Raw genomic sequence first — 16977 nt, 5'->3', positions numbered from 1 at the left:
TTGCAGAATTCCATATCCCTAAATTAACCAAATCTCCAAAGCCGATATTCTGTAAATGAATAAGAAGAAATTCAATACCATAGACATTGCTCCCTTTCTCCTTTTATGAGCGGAGATTTAGTAAAACGCTGAAGCACATATTATCTCATTTTTAATTAAGACTTTTTATACACAATTTCATAACAACACCAACGTAAGCAAATGATCACATTGATCAATATATGAATAGAAAAATCCTCGCATTGCACAAGTTTTCAACAAGTAAAATAAAAGGGTTTCTGCTAGTACGATAATTAAATCAGACCTTCTTCCTAATTACGTCATTATTAACCGAAAATTTTACCCTTGACTTAAAACCACCTAAAAAATTGACCCCTACCCCCTCCCCTTACTGAATTATCGTATCATGCTCAAAACTATATATATATATATATATATATATATATATATATATATATATATATATATATATATATATATATATATATATATATATATATATATATACAATGGCGGATCCAGAATATGATCAAGGGAGGGCCTAAACCATAGTTTGCCGTTTTATCCAGTGCTAGTACGATAATTAAATCAGACCTTCTTCCTAATTACGTCATTATTAACCGAAAATTTTACCCTTGACTTAAAACCACCTAAAAAAATTGACCCCTACCCCCTCCCCTTACTGAATTATCGTATCATGCTCAAAACTATATATATATATATATATATATATATATATATATATATACAATGGCGGATCCAGAATATGATCAAGGGAGGGCCTAAACCATAGTTTGCCGTTTTATCCAGTGTAAAATAGAATTGAAGCCCATTTTTATCCAGTGTAAACCTGAGCGTCAAGGGGGGAGGGCTATAGCCCCTATAACCCCCCTTGGATCCGCCACTATATATATATATATATATATATATATATATATATATATATATATATATATTTAAAATTTCATTGGGATCGTCGAAATATTTTGAAAGGTTTACAGATTGCAGCTACTATGTAGGTGTAAATATGCAATTTTTTCAAAACCATCGATGTGAATTTTCTTTTTCTTTCTTTTTTTTTCCTTTTTTTTGCGTGTTGAAAATTTCATAAAATGTAGGAAAACAGGGGTGCACACCACTGACTTTTTGGTTAAAAAATTTGTAATATCCTTAACGACTACTTCGATTGTGTCCATTCCGGAACAGAAGTACCAAATATATCTCTGTAACAGTGCTTCTACTACAATCCAACTGTTGTATATACAACAAAGTTACACACACACACCTCGCTTCGCCTCCTCATGTCTACCAGTGTTTGCTTCACTGGCCACATACATTGGCACTCTCTGTTACCCGCATCGGGAAACGGCGACTCGTTACTGATGAATACTGTTTTCCCACAAGTGACGTTTCAAATATACTCTAGAGACAGCAAAAAGCAATGCCTGCTTTCTATTTGTATTATTTACCAGGAATCGAAGTAACTATACGTACCTTATTATTGTAGATGGACCTGGATTTATTTGGATAAATATCGCATAAAAAAAGACGCGCTTTGTTTCAGATATTTGTATACCATATTTACCAATTTACTTGGTTTCTTATCTTTGGTGGTGTAAGCTGTATTTTGTTGCTGTTCCGTTTCTTCATTTACAAGTGTGTACTCCTTGTTCCAGAAAGGTTGAGCGCATTGATTATGGCTGGTTTGAGGGAAAACTCTTTCAAATCCAACTTTGGGTATCTTCGGAAACAGTTAACCAAAGATGCCAGGTTCGAGACTCCAATACAACCTTCGTAATAGAGAAAATTCGTGCAGATATGTTTCTTCTTCTTTTAGGTATAATAATTTCATTCCGAAACATTTTTTCACTTTTCTTCCCACTCCTGTTTTTCCCTTCATTTCCAAATACATAAGTACGCTAAAATAATATATAAGTACTTTTATTATTATTTTAAATGAGACGATCACCTATCATTTTTTTATGTTCCTAACCTTTAAAGTTTCCGGGATATGAATTTCTTATCATTGTAATTGTAATTTCCACTCCTCTTCATTTCTCATCTCCTTCTCTTTCATTCTAGATCAAATTTGAAAAAAAAAAAACGCAAAAATAAGGATCTTGAATGAAATGTCCAATTTCATGTCTTTAACCTTTAGGTTCCGAGATATGGACAGTTCAATGTAATATTTGCCATCCATACTTCCCGATATTTTCAGAAGTTCTCATATGCCCTTATCTTCTTTGCCATATTTCCAAAAATCTTTCCTTAAGGGTAAATAAGTCATAAATCTTATCTTTTCACTGTACAGTTTTAAAGTTTCAAATGTTCTGTGACAGAGCGCTTACGTGGTGTGTGGGGTTCTTGGTTAGATCCCAGGCAGAGTAAGTTTGTGGTGGACAACATTATTGTCTGTGGGTTTTCTCGGTGTACTCCCGTATCCTCCTACATTCTCATTCTACCATTTTTTCACCATCATACACTTGCCTTAATCATCCGTATCCCTTAGCTTTAAGGGCATAACAGAACAGATCCATGAACCTGATTAGAAATATTACGAATGAAAGTAGTAAAATATATAGAAGAAAAACATTTTTGGTAGATATTATCCATCTTTTATTCCCTCACTTAGTTGCACTGTCGATGAGTCAAGTTAAAAATATTACTTGCTTTCAGTTTTTCACTCTAACGAACATTGATTAAAATGAAATAAAATCCTTCAATTTAACGTTCCATGATTATGCCGCTTAGATTAAGGGAGACATGAAGGGATACATAAAGGCAAGTTATTCATAAGGGGAAAGCTGGTGGAATGAAAACGTTGGAGAAAACTCAGGAACACAAACTTACCTGATCGGGTACAAACCAGGGACTCCACGCACCTGTCTCAGCCAATATCAAAAATACTACCTTCCTTTTCTTCTACAGTTATTATACTATGGGATTTCACAACAAACATACGAATCTTCAGTTCAAATATTATCCTGAACTACTTTATCCTGAAACACTGGTGACCATTAGATAGTGTCACTCCATTACCGGTCAATATTATAGATACCACTTGACGTGATAACTTAAAGGAAAGTAAATGGTTCAGTGAAAGGTTGGCACGAAAGGAGACTAAGATAACTTTAATAAATATTTCTCGCCATGACAAGGAGAAAGCATGTAAAATTTACTTCTCCATTTCACATATTGTTGAAGTGTGTATATGTCACGGAACTTCAAGTGCAGGGACAGTTACTCAAGAGGAAAGTCAACACTTCAATAAAAAGCAAAAAGGAAAAAGAAAAAAAAGAAAACCAACATGACAAAAATGGAAGAAGACTCGAAGATGCCTCAGATATCCAAGAAAGATCTTTAGAAACAGCATCTTGCAGCATGCTTGATATCGGATTTCGATTATTGAATTCCTTAGACCTTTTATTTACTCTGGATACGCTTATATATATATATATATAAAAGTAAAATTAATAAAAGTCGTCTGAAGAAGAGCTTGTCTTTCTTTGTGTTTAAAAGACATAGAATGTACTTTTAATCACCTTCGTTATTACAAAAAATTATAAAGTCCAATACTTGATTTTAATTTATTTTTCTTTTAGCAAAGACCAGTGAAATAAGTTTCTAACAACAAAATGCAATACAGTAACTAGATGTTTCTAAGAGTATATTAAATATCCTATTTTAGATTTAATATGTTTTAAATCAAATCGTACTTATTTAAAAGTAAATAGTAGTATTTTGCCGGAATTCCTTTTCTTGTTCCGCCGTTGTTCGAAAACGACCCAGGAAATTTTACCCAACCTGAGGATATGGGAAACGATTAAAAACAGTCAACTGGTGCTGAGTAGCAAGATCTCCAGTAAATACCATATTCTCAAAAGTGTTGAGTCGTAAATTCACTCTATTCTTTGAACTTTTTACGGCCTTCCTGAATTGAAAACTCTGTTTAGTTTTATATCCACTCAAGAATTAACTCCAGTATCGGATCAAAATTTCACTGTCGCTAGGTTTTAGAAATATAAAGATTAAAATTGTATTATTGGTTCATATTATTATGTTATTTAGAATATGTGTCAAGATATTGGTTTATAACCGTATTTGATCTTAGACTCAAATTTGACCTACTATTTCGTAAGTTACATTTATTTCATTAAATTAACACAAATTATTAATGACATTATGAAGTATTAATGTGAAGCTCTGAATCAATATATTTTGTTGAAGTTTATCAAAAATTTTGAGCTTCAAGATGGTTATACAAGAAGATAGAGTCAAATAGAAATATATATATAGGGTTTTCATAAAGTATGGACGGATTTAATTCTCTTATAATTTACATAAAAATGCTCATATTGAAATCAAATAAAGTGCAAACGGTAGCGGAAGGATTAAATTTTTACCTGTAATCTGCACCAGCTCAGTTCATTCACCGCCACACCTCCAACTGGGCGCCATTTACGTCCACACATTTAGCTCTGCGTACCACAGAACACATTGCGCTTTCCCTTTCACCTACGCCATCTTTGATACGGTAAAAAATAGCCTTCTCAGAGGAGTTTTTCATTTATTTATTTCTTTAAAAGACACACACACCAATACGTACAGCTTACAACTTACTTTTAACAGTCAACATTGAAACAACAATGGATGTAATTTGGTAAGAAACTGACCCTTGCTCTCCCTCTCCCTCTCTCAACGTGTTCAGAGTTGCCGCTTATCTAACAGTGTTGCCAACTAAAAATTTAATCCTTCCGCTACCGTTTGCACTTTATTTGATTTCATTATGAGCATTTTTTATGAAAATTATAAGCAAATTATGACTTTATGAAAATCCTGTATATATATATATATATATATATATATATATATATATATATATATATATATATATATATATATATATATGCAGGCATAAATTATCTTGTATCGTAATATGAAAAGCAAAGCAACATTTCAAGATAATTAGGCATATGATTCGGATTATTTTCCTCTACTTTCGACTCATCTAATGAGAATATCACTTGATATGAATGTATATTTTTTTATAGTCGATATGAATCAAGATCAAATAGATGTTTCTTAGATTAGCCTCAATAGTACAAGATAAATGTAGTTATATTGTGTGTGACTTTATTCCACAGTCTGTTCTTATGTAATCTACTTCTGATTAATAATAAACTTAGTAACTCCACACTGTATATATTTTCATACAGCATTACATACAGATTGGTCTTGACTCGTATCTTAAAGTACTGAACTTTGCTATTTAGTTATGTATTTAATCCGACCCAAATAACTATTTGATAGGTCAAAATTAAGCATTTATTTTCAGAGAATGAGAAACAAATGTAATAAGCATAAGAAATATGCAAAGCGTTTCTCTAACGCTGCTATTAAGTACTAGAATTCCATTTTGTTGCTAGTGAGAATAAAGAAAAAAAAAGAGGAAAATGACGCGATAAGAAAGAGCAGCTTTAAGACTTTTATTAACACATAGTTTTCTTTCCCGTCTTTGAGTAGCCCGTATTTCTCTCCTGGTTTCCATTCCAGCACTTCTCGACTTTAAATTTCCTCCAATTTTCACTCAGCAGGAGCTCAACGCTTTGCAAGAACACCAGTCGTCGGGAGCTAGAGGGCGTTCCTTCACAACTAGTAAAAATCGTAACGACCCTCATCATAGCCCTTTTTATAGGGGAAATTTTTTTATGTACGAACAGACGAAAAAAGGGCTTTACATCTTTTTGCGCGTATACCAAGCAGAAGGAAACGAGCGTCATAGGAATACTTGCTTAGTGGAGACACATTTCAACAGATTTTAAGAGTAAACCAGTTTAAGTGGTGACACATCAAACAGCGCTAATGTTAAAGCACAGCTTACCCAAACCATCACTTACACCCAGACTTCTGAACGAATTGTGGGACATCTCTTTAAAGGAAACAAGCTTAGCTTTAAAACAATCTTAAATGTATTTGTAGATATATTTATTTTAATGTTATTCATTTTATTGAACTTACATTAAATCGCTCATGTTTCGTTTAACTTATTCATTATTCACAATGTATTTATTTTCAAAATTGTTTGTCATTTAGTCGAAATTACACTTAATGAATCTTAATGCGTAAAATATCAAAATGACCTGTGACGTAAATATATTTTGCAACATGTAACTTAATTTAGGAACTAAAATGAGGTTTCCAGTTTAACGAGTAAAAATGTGCCAATCAGAAAGGAGACGGTGATGACAATAACGAATGAAATGATGGAATGAAATAAGTGATAGGAAACGGAAGAACCTCCCCAACACAGAGATTTATCTACCTCAAAGCTCAGTTAATACGAGCTGGGATGTAACTAAGGACTCCACAGGAAAGATATGAGCACTTTATTACTTAGCCACGCGGCTCGCTATTTTGTTTGAAGTTCGATTCATATTAGAAAGATTAAATATCATATTCTTTCGTTACGGAAAACAGAATTGAAAGAAGCAATGTAAACAGGTAATTGCGGATATTTTCCTGTGATATTAAAAGACTGTAAACAGTCAAGACAGGTATGGCTTAAAACATCTACACATTTTTCTTTTACTAGGAAATGCATACTATGCTTGGGATATTTTAATGGTACCTCCTACAATGAGGATAAACCACATCATTACTATTCTGCAATTCTGTATATGAATAATAATTATTCAGTGCCAAGCTTGGAACTCAAGACCTCCCAAAGCCGTGGCTTTGAGTCTTGCTAAGTACACAACTACTTTTAATACAACGTTTGAAACTAATTTGTTTAAACACTTTAATGGAATTTGAAATTGGAATTGTCAAAGTGCATTTACAGAAATGAATATCGTTAACAACATAGCACTACGTATACACAAATAAATGTTTTCTATGCACTTCACTAGCACTTTGTGAAAAGTTTGAGATCTGAAAATGCATACAGTAAGTCTGGCTACATTTGGCGTATTTTCTTGGTCATTATATGACAACTAAGTTATCCTTTATTACAGTTTTATTTTTTCAATATATATTACAATCGTAATTTCATATATATATATATATATATATATATATATATATATATGTGTGTGTGTGTGTGTGTGTGTGTGTGTAAAATATGTCTTTGCCAATTCCGTGCAGTAAGTGTTGGAAACGGCTTGTACACTAGGTTCAAAAAGATCTCTGTAGAGTAAGATAGAAGATACTCTCACAACCATATGAAAAAATTGCTCCATTTTGTACTATAATAACATCCTTAATTTCAAGACAAGATTTTAAAGTTACGACTAAAGTCGTCCATTTGTGACTGAGATAAACCAGTGCAATTCCTTGGCAGAATATTTTCTTTACAAAACGGTCAAACCATATTAGAATCTTTCAGTTTAACGTCCAACGTTTATGCCTTTCAGGCTAAGGAAGAAAATACCATTAAATTAAAACAGATCTAGGAAATGGAAAATTTGAATGTGAAGATTTATGTCGAATTATAAGATCAGAAATTGGCTGAACAGTCGGGGAAATATAACGTTTGTTTTTATACTATTTAATGCAATGCAACGGTCAGCATTGTATGTGTTGGACTCCTCGCATACTCAATGCTTCCAAGCTTTTTCCAAGTCTCTTTGTTTTACAAATTAATCTCTCTTCCTTTCAGCAATTCATTAAACATGCATTAATTTCATTGCATGATTACACTAACAATTACATTATTGATTTAAATCAATCCTGTTTCATTAGTTTCTTCCCTTGTTCCTGGAACCTTTTAGTTTCTTAATCAGTATTTGCAAAAAATTAATCGGTAATTGCAGAAAGGCAAAAAAGAAAAACGTCTAGTTCGTACGTGTGTGCTGTTATCGAAATGACATGTCACGTGGTTTAATAGTGAAGGTACGCTATTATTTTGTGCGAAACAATAGTTCTCGATCATTGTTCATTTTTCTAATAGACAAGGTTGAAATTTTGCACATGTGCCCTTTCTGCACTGACTGAACTGAGAATGAAGCAAGAAACAATTATTAATTAGTAACCACAAATATTATATGATCTACGAAGAGTACTAACAATACACTACTGCGCGAATTGTTTAGAGAAATAAATAAAGATTAACCTAACAAAATCTAAGGCAATTTAGTAGAGGTTTGAAAGAAGGTAAAAACGTAATCTTTAACGTAAAAACGTCTCGAACGATCTCTAATACAATGGCCAATCTAAGTTATTGTAATACCAACAATACTCTAGGTTATTAGTAATAATAATGGAGGAGGTTTTTGTTTTATGTGAGTTCATTACTCAAGTAATTTACAGTAGAAAACATTGCAAGTCGACTGAGTAACAATACTACTAAAGTCACGTGAAGAAACTCAAAAGAACATACTCGAAACACACAACGAACAAAATAAAACTCGTTTGATGCATAATATGAAAACAATAACATTTTATTGGATGTCAGTCTGTTTCTTCATTCCGCTTCATCCCCACGGTCGTCATTCATGCGTTGCTGTACATCTGCATGAGTTCTCGGCCACTGCTCCAATCGATAATTAAACTCTAAATGTCTGACTTTGGAGATAGATACCCTGAGAATCTTTGGTTTCTAATGAAAGGAATATGCCAGCACAATGCACCGCTCACTTCCAGTAATTTTTGAAAGACACTTTAATCTACCGGCAATCATCACCTGCTCTTACAGCTAGAAATATACTTGCTAGAATATGATGTATGTGGCAGTCCTTTAACTTGAGCTTGTTTCACGGCATTTCTCTGCTACTTCTCAGTATGCCGAATTTCTTTTCGTTTTCTCGTCTGCAGAGATTCATGCTGGCTACTTACCGACTTGGCAAAGTCAGCACTTCTGATCACAACACAAGATGAACACGTTCAACAGAGCGCTAATATCAAAAACGAACGAACGATGTAACTATTATGACGTAGTGTGTCGTACTGACGCATTTTAGAGAGAAAAGTGTAACAAATGATTGTCTACAGCGAGTTCAATATAAGAGTTTCCTACAGTAGTAGTTTGTGTTACAAACTGCGTTCAATACAAAAGGACACATGTGTTACACATGTGCCCTTGTTCATTGAGCGCCGTTTTAGATATTTAAAATGACTGCCTTCAGAAGTTGATACCTGCAATTTCTTTGTGGCAAATAATGGAACTACCTATGTAGATAATGAAACTTGTTACCACAATTTCGACATCTGCCCTACATAAATATTACATGTGCCATTTCTGCAATGATCGATTCAATTACACGATTCGAATTATTGAGTGAGTTGGTGTAATTGCGTCTTAATTGGCAGGTCCCAAGGAAATATACTTCAGTCAGGCATTTTAAATACTATCTTTTGTAGTATTTTCTTAGTTTTACCAGGCAAATACTAGGTTGGTACATTTAAATACCTACAGTCCCTCGTTGATTTCCTTTTACATCCTTTTCCTTTGTCGTTATTATTGCTGTAGATATAATGGATATTTCCTTCCTGAAAAAGTTTCATTTACAGACATCATCGTAAAGAACGAGTCTTCAATACACAGCATACTAAAATATTCAGAAGTTTGTCTCTTCCTTACGGAGATACAACGCTTGAAACAACGTGAAAATGAGCTGCTTAAGTCACTGCAAGAAAACCAGACGTTTTGGCTTGAGGTCATAATTTGATTTTCCTCTCTGAGAAAAATTGCAAGTTTCAGAGTATATTTTGTTATTGGAGTTTCTTACTGTAAACTACAAATAAATTTAGTAAAATAGTGAAAAGAAAAGAAGCAAATCAGGTAAAACACTTACTGTATGTAAAAACGTGTTAATAAGACCTATTCTTCTATTTAAAATACATTAAAGGTCATTTGTTCTGTCATTATGTTTTAGATACCGGTTCATTTAAGCAGGATTACTTTATTATTGTACTAGCTGATAACCATTCTTTGCATTTGGGCTGTATTTGGAAGTCAACACCTGTGGGAGCATCACCATTCATCTCAGCGACTGCGAAAACTATGAATTTGACATTAACATCGGTCATTTTGGATTATTTTTATATGTCTCGGTAACACCCTGTTGCTCGCAGGTGAACCCCGGCCTGCATACAATGGTTGCTGAATTTGTAAGTCATCGCTAATGGAAGTATCACCATTGATTTCAGCGACCGCGAAAACTGTGGATTTAACACTGATATAGGTAATTTTCGATTAGTTTTACATGTCTTAGTATGCTCCCGTAGCCCCCGCCCCTCAGCAGAATGGAATGAATGCGATCGGAGTTTCACCATTGATCTCAGCCACCGCAAAAACTATGAATTAGACACTAACATCGTTACTTTCTGCTACTTTTTTTATGTCCCAGTAAATACCCCCATAGACCCCCTGGATCGCAATTTTAAAAACAAGCGCTTCACCTTGTTCTGGGGCTTAGACCAGGGTACCCATAACCAAAATTTGGTAACTTTCGGCCCACTTGTCCGTCCTCAGGCCACACACAACTTATTTTATTTTATTTATATTAGGTCACACCAAAAACATTAGGGGCCTTATGCAGAGTCGTCGTCGTATGATTAGCGTTATACTAAAGGCCTGACTACATTAGGAAACATATGTTAGTCGAACTCTTTAGTATGGCATTAGTTATTCGTCAGAACGATTCTGCATAAGGCCCTAAAACTCTAAGTACCATATGCGTGCAAATTAAGTCACGCGCTAATTGAGAATATCTAACCCATCATATTCTTTTGCTTATTTTCAAGAATTGTCGTGAATCTTCATGCTCTTATACTACTGTTACACACAGTACAGTCTGCAATAAAAAACCTTTTAAAGTCTTAAAAAATCTGTATTATGTTACATACCCATATTTTTCTACTATTTAGTGTACGTATTATTAATTGTTCACTCCAGACCACTGCTACAACTATTCTTAACTTAATTCTATAAAAACTGTATTATGTAGCGCTTTATTTTTAAGGGAAATGCTTTCGTGGTCACCGCGTTGGTTTGCAGCTGAAGAAAGCAGTGTTGTAACGAGATAGACAGATGGTTAGGCTCCCTAAAGACCATCATAAATAAGAGAAGTGCTCGAAAATTTTTATCGTGTCTTAGGCGCCAATTCTCAAAACTAGACAATATAATAATAAAATTTCTATCAAGGGTTTACATAATTTTCTTTTGGATTAAATTATTTATATGCCAGAGTAGTATTTTCAATCGTCTTGACTACCTGGCGCCCGGGATTGTTGGAGCCTGAACAAGAGAAATATTTAAACAAAAATTATTATGCATTACATTAATTCTTACTTTGACATTTCAACCTTTTCTTTTCAATAACATCACACGAACTAGTGTTCTAAGCATATGGACATAAGTTTATTTAAATTCTTGCTCTTGCCAGTTCTGAGGTTATTAATGTTGTTATGTTTCCAAAGATTACATCGTGAAAGTATTGCGTTTCGAATTCAAGTTCCACAAGGGGAAAAATAAGAAAAACAAACATTTGAAGTATTCAGCCTTCTGTTAAGTTTCTTGTGTGTAGATTGATTTATCTTTAATTCTTCACTCACTGGAAAAAATATTGTGTTTATTAGTCGTCAAGATACATCACAAACATTGATTATCAGAGGACACAACTGATCAATAGTGAAGCTCTCACCTCTAGTAGGAGGGGTCCCTATTTCGAACCCAGACCATATGAGTTTGTGGTGGTCAACGTGGTGTCCGTGGATTTCCTCGCGATTCTGACATTTCCTCTCTCTGACCATTTCACCAATTCTTCATTCACTCTTATATATAATCTGTCTCACTTTGCCTTCAGAGCATGTTCGTGGAACATAAATAGAAATTTCATTTTATTTGATTCAGTAATCAGCCAATTGCAACTAGTTTGTTATCATCACTGTGTTTCCATATTGGTCAATCCATGCTAAGTGACCGAGAAAAACGGAAAATTGCCTCTCGACCATCTCCAAAAATTTTTTTCATGAATGTTTATTCTATATAAGAGCACTTCAAACCCACAATTAATTATTTTTTTCAACATCGTATGGCGACGCAGCGGCTGCCGATATTTTGCGTTTTCTCGATTTTAAGCGTTTACGTTGTTTTGAATATCTCAGCATGAATTTGTCCTACCAAATTGAAAATTGTTGGATGTATCCAACTTGTGCAAAGCTAAAATTATAATATCTTAACATTTTTGCCTAAAACCACTTAAAAGGGGTGAAATCAGGGCCTATAGTCGTAACATTTTTGGATATTAAAGACAATGTTGGGAAGGGGAAGCAATTGACTTAGAGGTCTGAATTTGTATGTGCATGTAATGCGGGGTCATAAGTTTATACTAAAAATTTTCCAAACTTTTAGCTGCTCCCAAAGGCCTGAAAAAATCGTAAATTTGGAGAATTATGCCAATTTGGCACATTTCAATGTCCAATATCTCCAATGGGCCTGGGTTTAAAAAATCTGAAATTTTGGGAATAGTTACTCCTTTAGTATACCATTACACAGAACAAAGCGGGTTTTGTGTTTTTGAGCTTAAGCGGACAAAATATTAATGGATGATATCATACTCTAGGATGTGTTTTGTTCACAAATTCAACTGGAAATTCGTTGTTGTGACGTAAAATAAAGAAGGATGAATAGTTAGTCCAGTCAAGGTTCTTAAGTTCGTTTCTTTCCTCTAGTTGTGACTCACTGTCTTATCACACCTACAGCAGCACTAGTGAAGAATGCCGCTATCAGCAGAAGGCGAGAGAAGTCAAAATGTACACTTGGCAGAAAGTCCGTAAGTACTCATTGCTCTGGCTGCTTGCTATATCAATGATAGTCAGTCATGTTTATTCTTGTTTTAACTTTCAAGTCATGCAGGAGACTGTTGTCCTTTCGTTTGATCTACATTACCTTGTCAGTGAACACTCATTTGCTAGATAAATGGAAAGCGAGGGTAGTGAAAACATGCGGTCTTTGGTAATAATACATATTTCAATATCACTTGTTATGGTTTCATACTAGTAACGCTTCAGATGTACACATAAAATACAGCTTTCGTACACTGTGCAGAAATACATTGCCGTTGAGTTAGAAGCCACTTACCTTCAAAACTAAGGCTTGTAAACTTTTGTAATTTCAAGAAGAAAATCGTGTACTACAGTTTCTTACCTGTCGCTCGTTATTTTTTAATAGTTCTATATAACTCTCACATGATATGCCATTCCCCTGACATATACACACCATTTCCACACTGCCTTTTGCGCCACTATATCGTAACAAGTGTACCTCTCCGCGAAATAGTCTATCCGCCTCCACATACAGTGAAGCTTACATCGAAAACAACTACTTTCTTAACATTTACTATACCCACTAATTGACTTTCACTCATTCTTCCTCTCAAACTTAAACAAATTCTCCAAGTGACCCGGTAAATTTCCTAAAATTGGTCCGGCGATACAGCAATTAACCCAAATTTAGTACCTTGAGTCGTAGTCTTACCCACTTATTCTTATTGCGTGTTTTGTTCGGGCGTAGAATCAACAACACTCTTTGTTTGAAGCTGTCCACCCACACTGCATCACCATCTGACAAATGAACAATGCGAACCGAATATACAGGCACGCGACCAGAAGACGATTTTTCCAATCAGGCTCTTCAGAGGCAAATGTGCTGTCGTCGCTGGTGGGCCGCCATCTGGAAAGAGCTGCAAAACGGCATAAGCGGAAAATGGCCACATCCAGCCTTGACACCGCCTGTGTTGGAGACCTGGCCGCTGAAGTAGGAGGCGGTCCACCATCGACGGCGGCAATGGGGGAGACATATAGGAGCATTTCAGCCGCAGTCGTTCCGTTCACTGTCTGCTGACTCTTCTCCGGCTCGTTTTAAAAGGATCATCAGCTTACTGTATTAGCTGTGAAACTTACTTTCCATATACTGTTCCGCTTGCAGGCCCTACAGTACAAGAGTTATCTTAGTAGTCGGCGAACCGCCAGCGTTTCGGCGCCTGCCCGAGCATCTTTGCCAAGGTCGGTCCATCCGCTGTTTGCCGACCTTCATTCCGCTACTTTAGTTGTCGGCACGCAGCCAGCGTTTCGGCATCTTTCCGACAACATTTGCTGCCTTCGGCCCGTCCGCTGTTTGCCGTCTTCTTCCAAAATGTTGTCAAGGATCCTCTCGTACTTGTAATTTAATTTTAAAAATTTACTTCTCATATACCCTTTACGTGCAGTCTCTTTACTACATTTTTTTATACATTTACCTTTTTAATGGTCGGCACGCCGTTAGCGTTTCGACGTTTTTTCAACCATCATTTGTCGCCGTCGTTCCGTCCACTGTACGCCGACTTTCTGCCGACTCCGTTTTCACAGGACATATTTAATGGAATTAGTGTCCACCCACAAGAAAAACCTTCGGACAGTTTCAATTTTTCCTTCATCATTAAAGAAGATACAGGTTCTATTCATTTTGCAAAATTCGACTCGTTGCCGCTGGTACGCGATTTTGAAACTTTCGCCGACGTTGTTTTTCAAGAGATTCCCGGCAGTGTCTTTTTGCAGTCGTCGTCCGCCTGTCTGCCAACTGTTTCGAGAAAGCTTTATACGAGGGGAATATAAGCCCTAATTCGTATTTTAAAGCAACAAATTAGCTTCTAACTCTCTTTGTTTTCTTTTGGTGAACGACTCTGTTTTTGCTTGTCGCGGTAGAAAATCGCGCGGAAAGACGCCGGTATCCGGCGCCGGCAATCCGACCGCGGCATCTGATCGGCATGGACACATTGTCCGACTGTAGGTGGCAGGATCCTGATGGGGCTCAAATTCAGACCTCTACGTCATATATATATATAGATATAAACATAGAAAACTTGTTAATCTTTTCAAATTTTGTTTTATTTTGTTTTGTTGTCTGTGTGTCTCATTTCCCTTTCCTCACCCTTTCCCCTCCCTTTCGAATTCCACTGTTTTGTCAAAAAAAAAATGGATAATGAAAAAGTAAGGAAAAAGAAGCATTGCTATGATGATAGCCGTGTTTCGGTCAAAACTTTCAAGTGCCGAAACTGAAATGTGAACAATGCAATGTAAAAAATGTATGTTCCATGGGCCAAAGAAAACGACAGTAACCGTGAAGATATTACGGTGAAATAATTTTGTTGATGTGTGCAGTAGTTCGATAATAGCACTGGCGGATTCTCAGAGAGCTCATGGACATGATTATCATGTTAAGTTTGTGTGTCCTTGTGTTGAACTCAGTAAAGAATTTAGGTTTCTTTACTTGGGGAAGTGCTTTTTTTCATGTGTTAATTTCCTTGGGATTCTCCCTGAAACATTCGAACTGTATGTCGAATCCATGACAAACTTGGATACAAGAAATTAAGAAATTAGCTTTCTACTATTAAATCACTGTGTTTTTATAGCTTTTGACTTTCTTAAGAATGAATAAAATTGGCTTCCTAGGGTCGGTTAGTGACGCATACACAAGAACATTAACTAATTTATTAATTCGAGCTATAAACGACGTCAATAATATTTCAAATTAGTACACTACAAATTTGTCTTTCGATATTTAAATAAATACAAATAATTAGTAACAAATAAATAAATAGACAAATAGTTTACCTTTTAAAGAAGCCTTAAACTCAGTTACTTTTCTTATTCTTTGTTTTGAGTTGATTTGATTTTGATTTCACCACGTCAAAGGCGCGTATGCTTAGCCTATTCTTTCTTTTATTGACGTTGTACAGATTTGACAAATATGCATTGTATCTATCACTAAGACGTTTCTCTTTTGAGTGGCGCAGTCAGTTTACATGAACCGACATATGACATACAGATATGGCGATCATTGTTTAAAATGCACGAGTAGCAGACCGGAATTCAACTGCAAATTTCAACTAGTTAGACTCATCCCACGAACAAAAGGAAGTGTTCTCCGTAATCAGCTAGCTCGGAAATTTTCTTAGTGCAATAAAAAAAAGTCAGTGAAAATATCCATTGAAGGTTAAGTTGGCCTTAGTAAATTTATTTTTAGTTTGGTCAAATAAATATATAAATACATACATTTTACAAAAAAAAACTCTTATTTAATTTTAACTTAGTTTAATTTTCCGTTTCATGCATATGAGTTATTTTAAAAGTATATTTATTTATTTATTTATTTATTTGGTGAATGGTACTCCATAAAACTTTTGGTTAAGCTTGTGAAATCATAGCTTAATAATCCGTGATCAATCCTGTATATATATATATATATATATATATATATATATATATATATATATATATATATATATATATATATATATATATGTGTGTGTGTGTGTGTGTGTGTGTATGTATGTATAAAACAATTTGGCTGACCTAGGTTAAAAAACATCTCTCTAAAGCAGACATGCACATATGCTCGAGAAGAAGAATAAACTGCAACACGATCGAAAGAGAAAGAGAGAGAAGAAAAGAGGGAGAGAGAGAGGAAGCCAGAAGAGAAAACTAAAGGATAATACTAACATCAATAGTGGAGAGGTAAAAACACCGAACTCTTTCCGTTCTCACTTGTACATGGTATTAGTAATGCCCCCTTCAACACACAAAACTCGTCCAATCTGACTCAGGAACATCGATCGAAAGCGTGGGAGTAAACAGCTGACATAAACCTTGTTCAAAATTCTAGTCGAATGAAGTTTTCACCGAACCATTTCTGTTATTCTTGTTGAGAATGTAAACTTGAACCCTATTTCTATCTAAAAATGTCATGATTCATATCCCATTACTTTTAGTACTCGATATGTTGATACAACAAAATTTAGCTACTGACGGAACTAGCACAAAATAAAAAAAAATGCAATAACAAAAATATTCGGGCTTGTCTCTTGAACTTTGTCTGAAGGAGAAACATGTTGATTTTACCGTAACTTACTATGACCTGTGTTCAAATTAGTGTCCACAAAAGTTTGTTCTAAATTATAGAAGGACTCAGAAGATTGTTTTTCCCGCCTAACGTGTACG

This window comes from Thermobia domestica, chromosome 5 (assembly GCF_964235325.1).
Source record: "Thermobia domestica chromosome 5, izTheDome1.hap1.1, whole genome shotgun sequence".
In the NCBI taxonomy this organism is placed as follows: domain Eukaryota; kingdom Metazoa; phylum Arthropoda; class Insecta; order Zygentoma; family Lepismatidae; genus Thermobia; species Thermobia domestica.
The sequence above is the reverse complement of the archived record's forward strand: the minus strand, read 5'-3'. Positions refer to the sequence as shown.